The sequence below is a fragment of the Cryptomeria japonica genome, chromosome 1 (assembly GCF_030272615.1).
Source record: "Cryptomeria japonica chromosome 1, Sugi_1.0, whole genome shotgun sequence".
NCBI classification, from domain to species: domain Eukaryota; kingdom Viridiplantae; phylum Streptophyta; class Pinopsida; order Cupressales; family Cupressaceae; genus Cryptomeria; species Cryptomeria japonica.
In genome coordinates, this window is record NC_081405.1 from 428,922,073 (window position 1) to 428,936,197 (window position 14,125).

Below are 14,125 nucleotides of genomic sequence, written 5' to 3' on the forward strand. Positions count from 1 at the left end.
AACTGGTGGTGCATTCTTTCTAGGGGGGAGACTGGTATCCTGGACTAATAAGAAACAAAGTTGCATTTCTCACTCTACAGCAAAAGCAGAGTATGTGGCTGCATCTATGAACTGTACTCAAGAAATATGGATGAGACATGTATTAGAAGGATTCAAGGAGATTATGACAGAACTGGTGGTCATATATTGTGATAATACAAGTGTAATAAACATTTCAAAAAATCTTGTATTGCCTGCTAGAACAAAGCATACTGAAATGAAGTATCATTATTTGAGAGAAAGAGTGCAGGAAAAGAAAGTCATGATGGATCATGTGTCAAGCAAGGAGCAGTTGGCTGGCATATTCACTAAGACATTGCCTAAAGAAGCCTTTGAGTATCTCAGATGCAAGCTAGGGGTTATACCCCTACAAAAGGTCAACTAAGATGTTGTTGTAGCATCAATCCAGTGAACTAATTGAAGACCTTTCACTGTGGATTGATGAGAAAAGGGCTACTCCTTAGGGGGAGCAGCAAAGATGAAGAAAACAATAGCAACAGAAGATGAATTTGACACTTTACACCTTTGACATTGTTGTCAAAGGGGGAGAAGAACAATGAACAAGCAAAAAGAGAACAACAGACTGATGAAGGGAGAAGAACAAGCAAAACAGAATAGAAGATGAAAAGAATAATACAACAATCATAACAGTTAGAGTTCTAGTTTTGCATGGTGAGCTTTTGGTGTTGCCATCAATGCCAAAGGGAGAGATTGTTGGCATAACTGATGAAGATGATGAGATGAGAAGATGACTGGTAAAGTTGATATGATAAGGTATATATTGTCATTGATGTCAACTAGTTGAGTGGATGCAAAACTAGCAGAGGAGAGAAGGAGAAGCTGAATCATGCATTGTGGTTAGAATTGAGTGTTGCAGTTCAGAATATATGTTCATAACATTGGCATGAGTGTGTGATTGAAATTGCATCAAGTTTGGTAAACCAGAAAGCACATTTATAATTCACTGTTATGAACTCTGCGAAGAAGAATGAATACTGGTATCAGATCTTTAAATGGTAATGATTTAAGGTTTGGCGGTGGATCTTATCATGATCATAACTTAGTGATGACATGTCATAATCTGTGTATAATGATAAGATGGTATTTGAGCGCATACAAGGATCAAATTTCTTGGGAAACAACAAAGTGCTTAGAAGAATGAAACACGGGTTTGATTGCTTATCAAATCAATGTGTGGTGATCATTCAATGACGAAAATCATCTAAAAATTTGTTGTAATGATCTGTAATGTATTTTGGCAGAGTGTTTTGCCGTGCTAAATGTAAATTCATTGTATCTTGTTGATGTAATTAGGGTTTGTAGCCCCCCTAACTAAAAATTGTATTTAGGGCTAGTTGGAGAAGAGATTTTGTGTTGGTAGTTTGAGGAGAAGGTATTGTCGAACCAGTTTGAAGTGTCTGCATGTGTGTAGCAAAGTTGTGCTGAAATAGATTTGTACTAGCAAGCAAGGAAGTGTTGTAATTGCACCATTTGCCCTGTTGTTCCCTAATAGTTACAACAATTTGAAATCCCTTAACCAGGTAGACCCCAAAAGGTCTGATATTGTAAATCCCTTCATCGGGTGGCTCATTAACTTGAGTTTGAAATCCTCTAACAAGGTTACTCTTAAAAAGGGTAGTGCTCCTAACAGGGCTAAGGCAAAATCCCTTGACTGGGTGACTCCTAACAAGATTTTCTCTTAATTGGGCATATTGTAAGCTCTTAACTGGGCTAGGCCTTTAACCAGGCACATTCCAAAATAATGCAAATACATTTTATGGGTGCTAATTACCACCGTGGTTTTCCTAGTTGGGTTTCCACATCAAAAATTTGCGTTCATATAGTGGATGCATTGTTGATTTGTGCATTTGATATCTTTACTTTGTTTGCATATTGATGAACACTTGAGTAAATGGTTTGTTAAATCAACTTAGAAGATTTTTTGAGTAGTTACCGACACATTTTTGTGAAGTGTTGCATATTTGTTTTATTACTGATTCACCCCCCCTCTCAGTAATAACTGATTCCTCATAATAATAGGTAATGGGTATGATTGTCTTCTGTCTAGGGGTTGTTGCAAGATAGTTATTCCCAAGGATATCTCAAGTGAGGTTGCTGATTAGGTAAACCGTGCCATTACTAAAAAAATTATGCAAACCATTTTGACTCTTAAGAATGAAATGTTGCCTAGGACTAATGGTCTCTCAACAAAATTTTATAAAAAGAACTACCAATGGATAAGTGATGAACTACTATAGGTCTACAAGGATGCCATTATTGCAAGGTCTCTTGGGTGCAACATTAACAAATGTATTATTAGACTACTTCCAAAAGATGGTGGCAAATCTTTGATAAAGAATTGGCAGCCCATTACACTCCTTAATTTTCATATAAGATTTTGGCTAAGGTGCTTGCTTCTAGGCTGTTGACACTCTCTGAACTTTCAGAAGCAAGACTCAAACTAGTTTTATTAGAGGGAGATACATTCTTGAAAAATTGATCACAAGTTGAGAAGTAATGGAGTGGGATAAGGTATCTAGCCAAGATGTGGATATGTTTCTTGATTTTGAAAAGGCTTATGACAAAGTGGAATGGTCCTTTGTGATCATGGCTTTGGAAGCTTTTGGATTTTCCCCTACCCATTGTCAAATGGTGAAGACACTTTTCCATGATGCAGTGGCACTATTTGATGTTAATGTTACATTCTTTGAGATCTTCACTCTTTAGAGGTCTATCAAACAGAGATGCCCATTGGCTCTTGTTCTATTTGTTATTGATTTTGATGCTATTCACTAATTCTTGAGAAATCCTAGTTTGGGGATTTTTGTCCAAGGTATTACCCTTCCGAATCAAGAGACATGATTCATGTTCAATTTGTAGAAGATGGTGCAATGTTTGCTACACTAAATGAGGATAATTTTGATAACTTGATGATCAAACTTGATATATTTTGTAAGACTTTAGGAGAAAAAATCGCTATGACCAAATCAATGGTGTAAGGATGAAGGGACAAACCTCTTGATTGGATTGAAAAATTCAATTTTCAATGAGGTGGTCCAAATAAACAAGGCATTCAGGGATTTTATTTGTTATCAATCCTTGTCTTAGAAACATGTGAAACTAGATTAAAGAAAAAAATGATGCTAAAAGTGCGAAGTAGAATATACATTACCTCTCTCTAGCTAGGAGAGTGCAAGTTTGACAAAAAAATCCTCTCATCCTATGGCTTGTATTGCTCCTCTATTTGGTTATTTTGTAGCTATCAAGTGAATGAAATCAGAAAAATCATAGATCTTTCCTATGGTTTGATGGTAAAGGTGATAGGAAGAGACATTCCATGAAAAGGGAATGGTGTTGCTTAAGAAGAATGCAAGGAGGGCTTGGTCACAAAGATCTGAAAACTCTTGGTGTTTGTTTAGCAGTTAAATGGATCATAAGAACTCTATCTGGCAATGAGCCATGCAAATTCTTAATTCGGAACAACATTCAAATGGCTACACCTAAATAAGCTAAAAGTTGGAAGTGTTTAAAGATCTTTGATTCCCTTTTTGGTAGATTTTATGTTGTTCTCTTTGGTTCTAGTGATGAAAATTGGTTAATTGGTTAGAGAGAAGGTTGTGGGTTGTGAATATTTTAACAATGCTGGCAATATAATTTTTTATGTCAAATCTATCTGGTGGAATTTGTATCACAAAGACAATTGGCTTTATTACAAAGCTGTTCCACAAAAACTTGGCAGAATAAAGGCATATTTTTGATAATCATCAAGTGAGATCTTGATCTTATCTTAGCATAAAGTTTGTACTTTCACAATCACATTGGAGGACTTGTTCTGTTATAGAGAAGCTTGCAAAATTTTGGCCTCCCCTATCCACCTTACCACTAACACTGATATGGTTTGCAATGCTAGGTGGTGTGATGCTTCTCTACTTTGTAAAGTGACCCCAAAATTGATCTATAGCTCTATCATGGAAAAGGATGTTGTGGCCAGATGCCTCAATGCTTGCTGGAATCTAAGTCTCAGTCCTGCCAAATGGTCAAAAGCATTCATCCACTTGTGGTATAGTGTCTTAGAGCGAAAGAAATCATGATTTAAATGGCTTCCCTCTCTCTAATTCAGATGTTAATATTTGTCCTATGTGTAGAGTCACTAAGAGTGTTTATTCTATCTTTTTCAATTGCCTTTTTACAAAAGAAGCTTGGTCTATCTTCCTTTTTGGTTTGAATGCTTGGAGTCCAAATAAGAGAGTGTATTTTTGTTATTATTGCGGGTTGCATTAAAGGTCTTGGTAAAGCTTATAAATTATTTTGGCTAATTCTTTTTGTTGAGATCCTTTGGGTGCTATGAAAGTCTAAGAATAATGAATGGTATCAAGACCGGTTGAGGATACTAAGTATTCTGGAAGATTCAGTTTCAACCTTCTTGTTATGCAGTTTATTACCTCTCTGGACAAATTTGAGATTCTATGGGACTGTGGATTCACACCTTCAGACAAGTCTAAATCTAGAAATGTTAATTTGTGGGATGCTTTTGAGAAGGGCAATGAGGTGTTCTTGAAGGCATTCCTTGATTTCTAGGTACAAGGACTCTCCTCCTGAAGGCCGAAGATTTAGTGACAGATTCCTTATTCCACATATTGGGAGGTCATATGATGACACTTCTAATCTAGAACCTCCTGGTGGGTGGATTTATATGGTTTCCTTTTGTGCTGACATGACTACAGAAGGTGGTAAAGGGTCCTCCTTTTGATACAATATATATAGGTTTTTGCAGAATGATCATGCATGATTCTTGCTTGTTGACTGTTCTAGTATACATGCAGTGAGAAACCATGATGAAGGAGGTTGAGACAGACATTTTTTTTTGTTAGTTTTGGCAATGGTATGCTACAAGTGCAGGCTTGTTTGGACAATAATGACACAATATTTTGACAATGGGCCTGAAATTGGTATTGAATATGCAGTTTTCTGTCTACAGTGCCTATTAATGACTTGTATATTATTGTCTCCTGGTATTATCAGTGCAGTACCCGTGACTTGCAATCCTTTTGTTAGCTTTGTAAATCATTTACTCTTTTGTTTTACTATTATGAGACAATATCTATGATATTGTGAACTTGTTCTGTGATTCACTATACCTCAACACTTTCGTTTTTAGTTATGTATTTTCAATTAAAAAACAATTATACAATGCAAACTCATCTATTGGGGGAGGGAGAAGATACAGTGTACAAAATATTTGGGCATCCTCTCTTCTTTATCTTTCTTACTGCTTAGAATTCTTCTTTTAAATTTTTCCTTATTTTTTTCAAATCTTTAAAATCCAAATTTATTTTAATCTAAAATTGATTATTCTACTAGCACTTGCATGGAACAAGGTGTAATGGTTACGTGGATAGTAAAATATACTCTAAATAATATATTGGATGGTACAAATCTTGAAGGACTTTATGAGTGAAATTTCATGCCTTTTGTCATAAGCACCACACTTGCATATTATTCATGCCTTTTGTCATAAGCACCACACTTGCATATTCTTAGGTAAAATTTAGTAATATATTGAAACATCTTATGAACATTTTGTATATTGAACATTGATGATTTTTTTCCCCGAATCTATGGGTGATTACATACAACACTTGCAACAACTATTTGAAAATATAAAATCCAATGACACTTGTCTTTTAGAAAAGGAAAAGGTAAATTCTCGTTATAATTTTCTTCAATCACAATCAATAAGATACGCCATGTTGTAAATTTTTTAAAATAATCTATTTTATTGGCTATATTTTTAAATTATTACATAAAGATATAAATCTTCAAACTTATTAATTTATTATTATTTTACAATATTATTTACAAATTCATTATGAATTGCATTGTGCAATCTTCTTTCCTCTATTGTAGATTTGGAATGAAGTAGATTTAAAAAGAAACATATTAAAATCAAATTATTGTAGTACATAAAATTTTTTATTTTTCGTCAATCAACTAAAACTAAGGGAATCTTATTGAGTTGGATTTACTTTAAATGCATTTGACACTTTCTAAACCAAATTAAAGATAGTGCTTGACAATTTGGATGTAATTAATTATTTACTAATTTTATAATTGTCAACATCACATTGATTGTAATCTTTATCAAACAATGTGAAACCCAACTCTGCTAATTTTAATCCTAATCTAATTGATTCCTAAATAAAATTATTATTGTAATATTATATGACTGGCCAGTGAGAGAGTAGATAGCTAGTACAGATAGGACAGGTGTAGAATATTTCTACATTTAAGCCTTCAAATAATTGAACTCTTAGCTACCTATAATTGCAAATATAATTGAATGGACTATTGGTGTTAGAATGATGATATCTGAGTGTAGATTGGTCTGAGCGAAGAATGCATGGTATAATGATAGATATGCGTATTTCTGATTGTGCTTCCTGAAATATGGAAGGAATTTTCCGTAATTCCCCATAATTAGATGTGGCCCAAGAAGGTGATTATCCCGGTGTTTCGATCCTCCAGTCTTATGTTTGTTTTTCCTTTTGATAGCTTTGGGCAATATGCAAAGCTCATACACATTTCTTTTCTGAATTGGGACTGAATTTGAAGCATTGAAGGATTCCTTTCTAAATGGATTTCATCTGGTTTGAACATTCTTACTTTGAGGAGATGCTTGCTAAATGGTAGAAGGTGGAAATCAATGGTTACAAGTAGTATATTCTTCATGTGAAGATGGAGGTCTCAAAATGGGAAAAGGAATTGGCCGGGCACACCTTTTCTTAGCGAAGGAAGGTAAAAGAGATTTAAGGAGCATTGAAATTTGAATATTCTCGAGTGGAATGGAGGAGGATTTGTTTAATGGAGAATCTTAATAGACTTTTGAGGATGGAGGAAGCATTTTAGATGTAAAAGTCTTATGGTTAAGTGGCTCAAGAAAGGAGATGGAAACATAAAATTTGCCACAACTCTACCAACATTAGGAGAAAAAATAATAAAATTAGTCTAAGGAGGGCATATTGTATTGTGGGGAAGGATGTTTAGGAAGTAGAGGAATGTAAGATAAGGGTCACTCTTAACATATTTAATGTTATTTATTTTATTATTATTTTTAAAGTAAAAGTTTCATAATATTTTGATATCTTTCATCTAATTATAGTGTTAATATGGTGTGATGTAGGAAATTAGGCAAATGCATCATAACATATAAATTAACCAATCACAAAGCTAAATGCTATGAAATGTAATCCTAACACATTCAATGAAAACATGAACATGAAATATTCAAAAAGAAATGCAAACCAAATGCATATATCTCTTTCATTATTCTTCCATTGTTTCTCTTTTTCTTTCAAATGTGTTGTGGCTATCACCTACAAAATGCAAGTGTGATAGAAGCAAGATGATAGCAAAATCACTAGTGTGAGGATACTTGAGATGTGGTTCTTGAAAATCAGTGATGAGAGAGACCAATTTATAGACAGATTGATGAAAGGATGAAATTAGCATGAAAGAGGATGAGAAAAGCAATTTCATTTGAAATTGGCACAATGTTTCGAAAAGGGAAGGGTTATAACACTTTCTATGTCATGAGACGAATTTCCCATGCAAGGTGTGAGGACAAGTTGCTATGTCAAGAGCAATGACATGTTGCTATGTCAACATGTATGACCAATGAGAGAATCGTGCTTTCATCTTATGGCAAAGGAAGCTCACAAAAATAGGGGGAACTAGAGAGGGATAATTAGTTGGAAATTATATTTGAAACTAATTAGTAAATAGGTGGAAAAGAGAAATTAGTGAATTAGGAAATTAGAAATGAGGAAATTAGGAAATTAGGTGACATTAATTAATAAATTCTCATTTATTAAATAATTCACAAAGGGGACATAATTAGCCAATTAAATGAAATATTTCATTGTTACAAGAGAGACCTAGGATAAATAAATTGATTTATTTAACCTAGAGGGGAATGTGATTTATTCTAAATGAATGAATCATAAAACCCTAGGAGAAAAAATAGAAATGCAAAAATGTCAATTAGGTCATGACAGAATTGAAGAAAATGACATAAGGTCGATATTGATTAAATGATAGAGACTTGATGATTGATAAAGAGTCGATATTGGTTGACAAAGATCAATAACAATTGATCAATAATTGATAAGGGATCGACAATTGACAATTGACAAGGGATCCAAAAGGATCGAAAATGATGATAATTGATCAAAGATGATTGATAATGATAAAGATTGAGGACAACCCTAATTTGACATCAATTAGGATTGACGATGTCCAATTGACATGATAAGATTGATGATGACCAAAGCTTGCAAGTTGCAAATGATGTCGACAAGACTTGATTGAAAATTGTCAAAAACGCAAACGAAGATGGAAGAAATGCAAAAGAATGACAAGATGTTGACAAATGATAAAGATCAAGTGTGCAACATAGAATAAGTATTAATAAGATGCAAAAACCCTAAAATAAGGTCACACAGACATGTTAAAGTATGGTGCCGCAAGCGTTGACCATTTTTATATGCCTACATTTTGCCCCTCTTTGAGACGATGCGATTATGAGCATTGTTTCAAATAATAATCAAACAATATGCCCTAGATGACAATTAGGATATATGTATGCCCCCTCGAGGAATTGGTTGGAAAAATCCCAAAAAGAGGCCAATTTGTCAAAAATAATGCTAGGACTAGACAAAGATGACTTCAAGGACTAATGGAAGAAATGTTAGGAAGCATAAATTAGACGAAAACCAATTAGTGGTGAAGAAAACTTGCTTTCACAAATGCACAAATGTAGGTGAGAGCCCTTATTTAATATGGCAAAACGGATGCAGCGCACCATGACAATGAAGGTTGGGGCGATAATGCAATCCCTTTGCGTAAAACAGACACATTGTAGACAAGGAATGAGTCTGCATAAACAACTTAGGACATTATGTGTGTCAAGGGTCGAGGTATGTGTGGCGTTCACAAAGAGAACATACTTATCACATACATCCAAGACATGCTTGCCCCAGAATGATGGAAACACTCCACAAATAAAAGACAAAAATTAAAAAAAGACCATGAGCCATCTTGGTCACTCTAAATCACTCAGTGACATCATCGAGCAACACAGAAACATGGTCAAAGATAAATCAAAGAAAGATAAGACTCACAAATTCAAACAAGTCAAACAAACATTTTGATCTTCATTGCTAAAGTGATAGTGTTGTGATAAAAGGATGATCATGCAGTTTGGTTTCAGGGAATGCAGTACCCCGTCTAAGATAGGACACAGTCTGGTTTCGAGTATACCATACCCTGTATAAGACCCATGATAATGTTGACAAAAGACTAATAATGTTGATGATGTTGTTGATTGATACGACAAATTTGATCAGTTGGAATGATTGCTCAGTTGAATAGTTTGTCAATTAAAGTATAATTTGTTTAAGCACAGTGTTTAATGTGTTTCTGTTTGATGTCTGCTCAAATGTTTGTCTATGTACAAAAGGGACAGTTTATTGGCAAAATGAAATGAAAATGATTGTTTATGGATTTTTGATGTTTTCCAATTTTTAGGGTTTTTGAAAATATTTGATTTTTTTGTGCTTTTTTTAGGAAATTTTTCAAATTTTATGGATTATTTCAAGACATTTTGCAATTTTAAAAAATTTTTTTTTCAAGGTATTTTACATTTAAAAAAAAAAATTTCGGGACATTTTTCAATTTTTATGGATTATTTCAGGACATTATTTGATTTTTTAGGAATTTTTTTAAAAGATTTTCTTTGCTTTTTTAGGGATTTACAATGGGGGGGATGACAGTGGAATACATATAGTACTTGGTAGCATGAAATTTGCCAATTACAAAATAGAGGCAAATATCCCACCAAAAACTACCGCAAGGAGGCTATGGAGGTCCTAACTGTAAAGCCATCCCTCCGAGTAGTAGATTGTAAGGGACATGCCCCATTACACAAATATATCTATAAGGTAGAATAATATGCAGCAAAATAGTAGGAGAGATAATTATGATTTTGCCCCTAATGTCTAGCAAGGCAACAAATATGACAAATGGATAAATAAGCTTATTGAAATGTTGGTGGATAGTGGGAAGACAAAGGCCATTTATTATGGAGACATAATAGATTCAATTCCCAAGGTCTATCTCACGATGGGATAAAGGACTGAATATGCCAGGTTTTCATCATGGTACTTCCCCAAGGCGCCTGTTTGCCAGGTTTTCACCAATGGATGAATTCTTTTTCTTTTTCTTTTTTTTCTTTTCTCTTTTTTCTCTTTTTTTTTCTTTTTTTGATTTTTTCTTTTTTGACTTTTGACTTTTTCAGTAGAAAATGGACACATGATAGGGGATGTGTTGTCCTCATTTTTGGATTTTCAAAAATGTGACCACCCCTACAAATTTTTGCTTAAAATGTGTCATTTTTGTCTCCAAGGCACATTTTACAAGGTACAAACTCACATTTGTTAGTGTCAAATCATTGGGGGGTGTCTTTGCCATCATTGTCCAAGTTTTGGTGAGTTTTGGTCTTCTTTTTCCTGGCTTTTTGAGCAATTTTGGGTTTCAGAGCAGTCATGGAAAGTTGGAGATTTTACTCTATAGGCATGCTTCCCAATGCAAAATTTTTGCTTCTTGTTGAATTGGACCGATCTTCAGTTCATCCTCGATCTGATTTTCAAATTTCATCATGTTTCGAGTTCGTTTGCTATGTTTTTCCTTCAAAATTGTGTTTTTTCCTCTTAACTGCGAGTGAGAAATTTTCCTTTGCAAGTTTAGAGTTTCCTTTATGTTTTAGTGTTGTAGGGGTTTTTTCTAGCAATTACAAGTGCACTTTATTTTCAAACTTGTAACTCATAACTTGCTTTTTATTTTCCATTTCCCTTTTTGTCTTTTAAGTTGTTTGTAGGAACTTTTTGGATAAATTACAAGTGAATTTAAAATTACAAGTTTCATGAGAACTTGTAAGTTCTCATAGAAGTTCCTACTTTGTGCTTTTAAGTTGTAATAGGGGTTTTATTTCCCTATTACAAGTCTTTATGTTTTAAAAGTCTTTTTATGTCTTATGTCTTTAGTTGTAATAGGGATTATATTTCCCTATTACAAGTTTTTATGTTTTTATTCCTTTTAGTTGTAATGGGGGTTTTATTTCCCCATTACAAGTCATTTTGCTCTTTATTTTTGTGCTTTTGTTCCCTAGAAACCCAAAATTTCTCAAGTGAAGGAAAAGTAATGCAATTTAAAACTTGCAATGGGGTTTCTAAAATTGCATCTTATTTGAAGGCATTTGCTACTTGTATAATTTGCTAAGGAAGAACCCGACCTACACATTTGCTCCCACAAATCCATTTTTCGTGGTTTTCTTCCCCAAAATCCGTCGAACATTCATGTAAAATCGTTGGGAATCAATGTTGGTTTCCACATTTCTCATCAAAAAATGGATTGGATGAACACGCGAAGCGTTTTGAAGGTATTTTTGAAAACGTTTTTGAAGGCGTTTTTGGAATATGCCCCTTGTTGGTTATTACCACGTTTTGGAGCATGAAATTCACCCTTGTTGCCACATTGCAAACATCTCACATTTTTCCTCGATGAGCGTTTGAAGTCAAATATACTTCTCTTTTCAAGCCATTTTTTCTGCAACAAGGAATGCAACGTGTTGGTATCATTGTTCTTCCCCATTGGTAAAAAGAGTTAATCTTCTTTTTATAAAATTTATAAATGTTGAAGAATTTCCATGAGACTCTTTCATTTGATTCCAGGATTTACAAATCTGATTGCAAACAAGAGTTTTTCCCATTTTCCAAGTTTTCCATTACCGGTTGGTATCATTCTTTCCATTTTCCCCTCATTTCAAAACCCCATTTCATCCATTCATTTCACTTTCATCCATTTTTCCCATTTAAAGTCTACTTGTAGTTAAAATTTTAAAACCCGATTGCGATTGTGTCTTCACTTGCAGTCAGCCTTCTAGAACTTTAAATTCATCCAAAATGCACTAAAAAAACACTTGAAAATGACTCTTAAAGGTCCAATTACAAGTGCAAACTTATAGTTACCCATTACACATGAAGTTGTATGTTTGTTCTCCACAATTACAAGTCAATGCTCTTGTTTTTCCGCACATGTAATGCATCTTCTAGAACCCAAAATTCACTTGTGATCCCATTTTTGTATCAATTTATCCCTTCCCTTGTCAGTCTTGTTTGCACACACGACCTACCAAATCACTAAATTAAGACATTGGTCTTATTCTGCAAGTAGATTCCAAGATTGGAGGATGATACAAAGAAAGAACAATAAGATGATGGAGCCACACAAGGAGATGGATAAGTGATGTGAATGGTTGAGAGCATAGAATGCTTTCAAGATAGAGATAGGCTTCTTACTTCAACCTTGCAAATAAATTCTCTCCTGAAAAGCCAGTACTACCCCAAGAAAGAAGATAAGATTGAAGTTCGTTGGTGAAAGACACAAAGATCATTAAGGATGCAAATTCTCGTTCCAGTTTGAGGTGTCTTCACCAATCTTGAATACTTCAAGTTCTAGCATCCTGAAGCAGCATGAAGATTTTCAAAACAAAGGATGATGTAATTAGAGTAATGTCTTCGGACACATATAATAGTTTCAATTGTGTATTTGTAATTTTGTTTCGACAAACTTACTTGTAAAAAAAACAATTTTGTAATTGCAAGTTTATCACTTGCACTTTTGTAATTACAAGTTGATTACAAGTTAATTTAGAATAGGACTTGTAATTTTGAATAAGTTTTAGTTAGTAGTTGGAATAAGACATGGTGGTTGAGAGAATTTCTCAAGTTAGTTGGGATCCTCCCACATTTTTCTCAAGGCCCCTCTCCTATAAATACTTGAGGGGGTCTATTGTAATTTTGAACTTTTGGAAATGCAACAAAATTCTACCAGTTTGTATGTGCACTCTAAGACTTTACTTAGATGTAAATCAGATTGCTTTCAATAAAAGAGGCAAGTTGTGTTGAGACTTTGTGCCAACTCAAGTTGTTATATGATGACATTTTCTGGAATTGATTGTGATTTTTGTTCTATTGTTCAAGAGGGATTTAAATTCAATCTTGTAGACTTTGAGCTGCTAATTGTATTTAGAGTTATATGTTTGCCATTTGGTTTTCAGATTTGGTCTTGCATACTTTGAGTTGCTTATCATATTTGAAGCTAGTGTGGAAAACTCAAGTGGGAAGATAGCTTGTAGACTTTGTGTTGCTTCTATTTTTAAGACTTGTGCATGTAAGGTGAAGTGCATCATGTAGTTAGACTTTGAGCTGCTACATACTGTGCTTGGTTAGTAGAAAATCATCTAAAAAGGTTGATAGGAGAATAGATAGTTGAAGACTTTGAGATTTCTTTCTGTTTTTTCGTCCCAGGGAAGTGACAGAGGTTTTTGTGCCTTCATGGAAACTTTGCCTCCCTTTATGTTCCAAAAATCCTACAAAAAAGTCTCATTTCTGTATTTGTTGTTATTTATTTCCAATTTCTATTACTTTTCTGTGAAGAGAAAAGAGTATAGTTTTTATTGAAATAAGAAGAAAGACTATTGTCCCACCCATATTAGATTATCTTAGTTTGTAGATAGGGAGAGCCTTCCATAAATTAGGAGAGTATCATACTCATACACTGTGGCTGAAACCACAATTTTGCACATCCCCTAGGTGTACAAAATTTTCAATCAATAGGATGGAAGAAGGACTCAAGCATCTTGTTGTTTAGCTAGTAGCCTTGAAAAATGGACCATGACCATTAAGTATGCTCAAAGACGTTGTCATGATAATGAGATGGAACGAAGGCCAGGATTTATGCAAAAGATTGGATTAGAGGGATGGAAGGATGAAAAATATGCATTGGATAATGGAGGGGGTGGAATATTTGGGCTTGAGAAAATGGAAATGTTGGCAAGATCAACATTGGCACACACCTTGAGGGGTGGTGGATTGATGGAGGAAAAAGGGATTTAGGATATCCGGATTTTGATGGAGGAAAGGCGAGGGATTTTGGGACATAAGCACCCCAAATGGATGAAGGAGGTGAC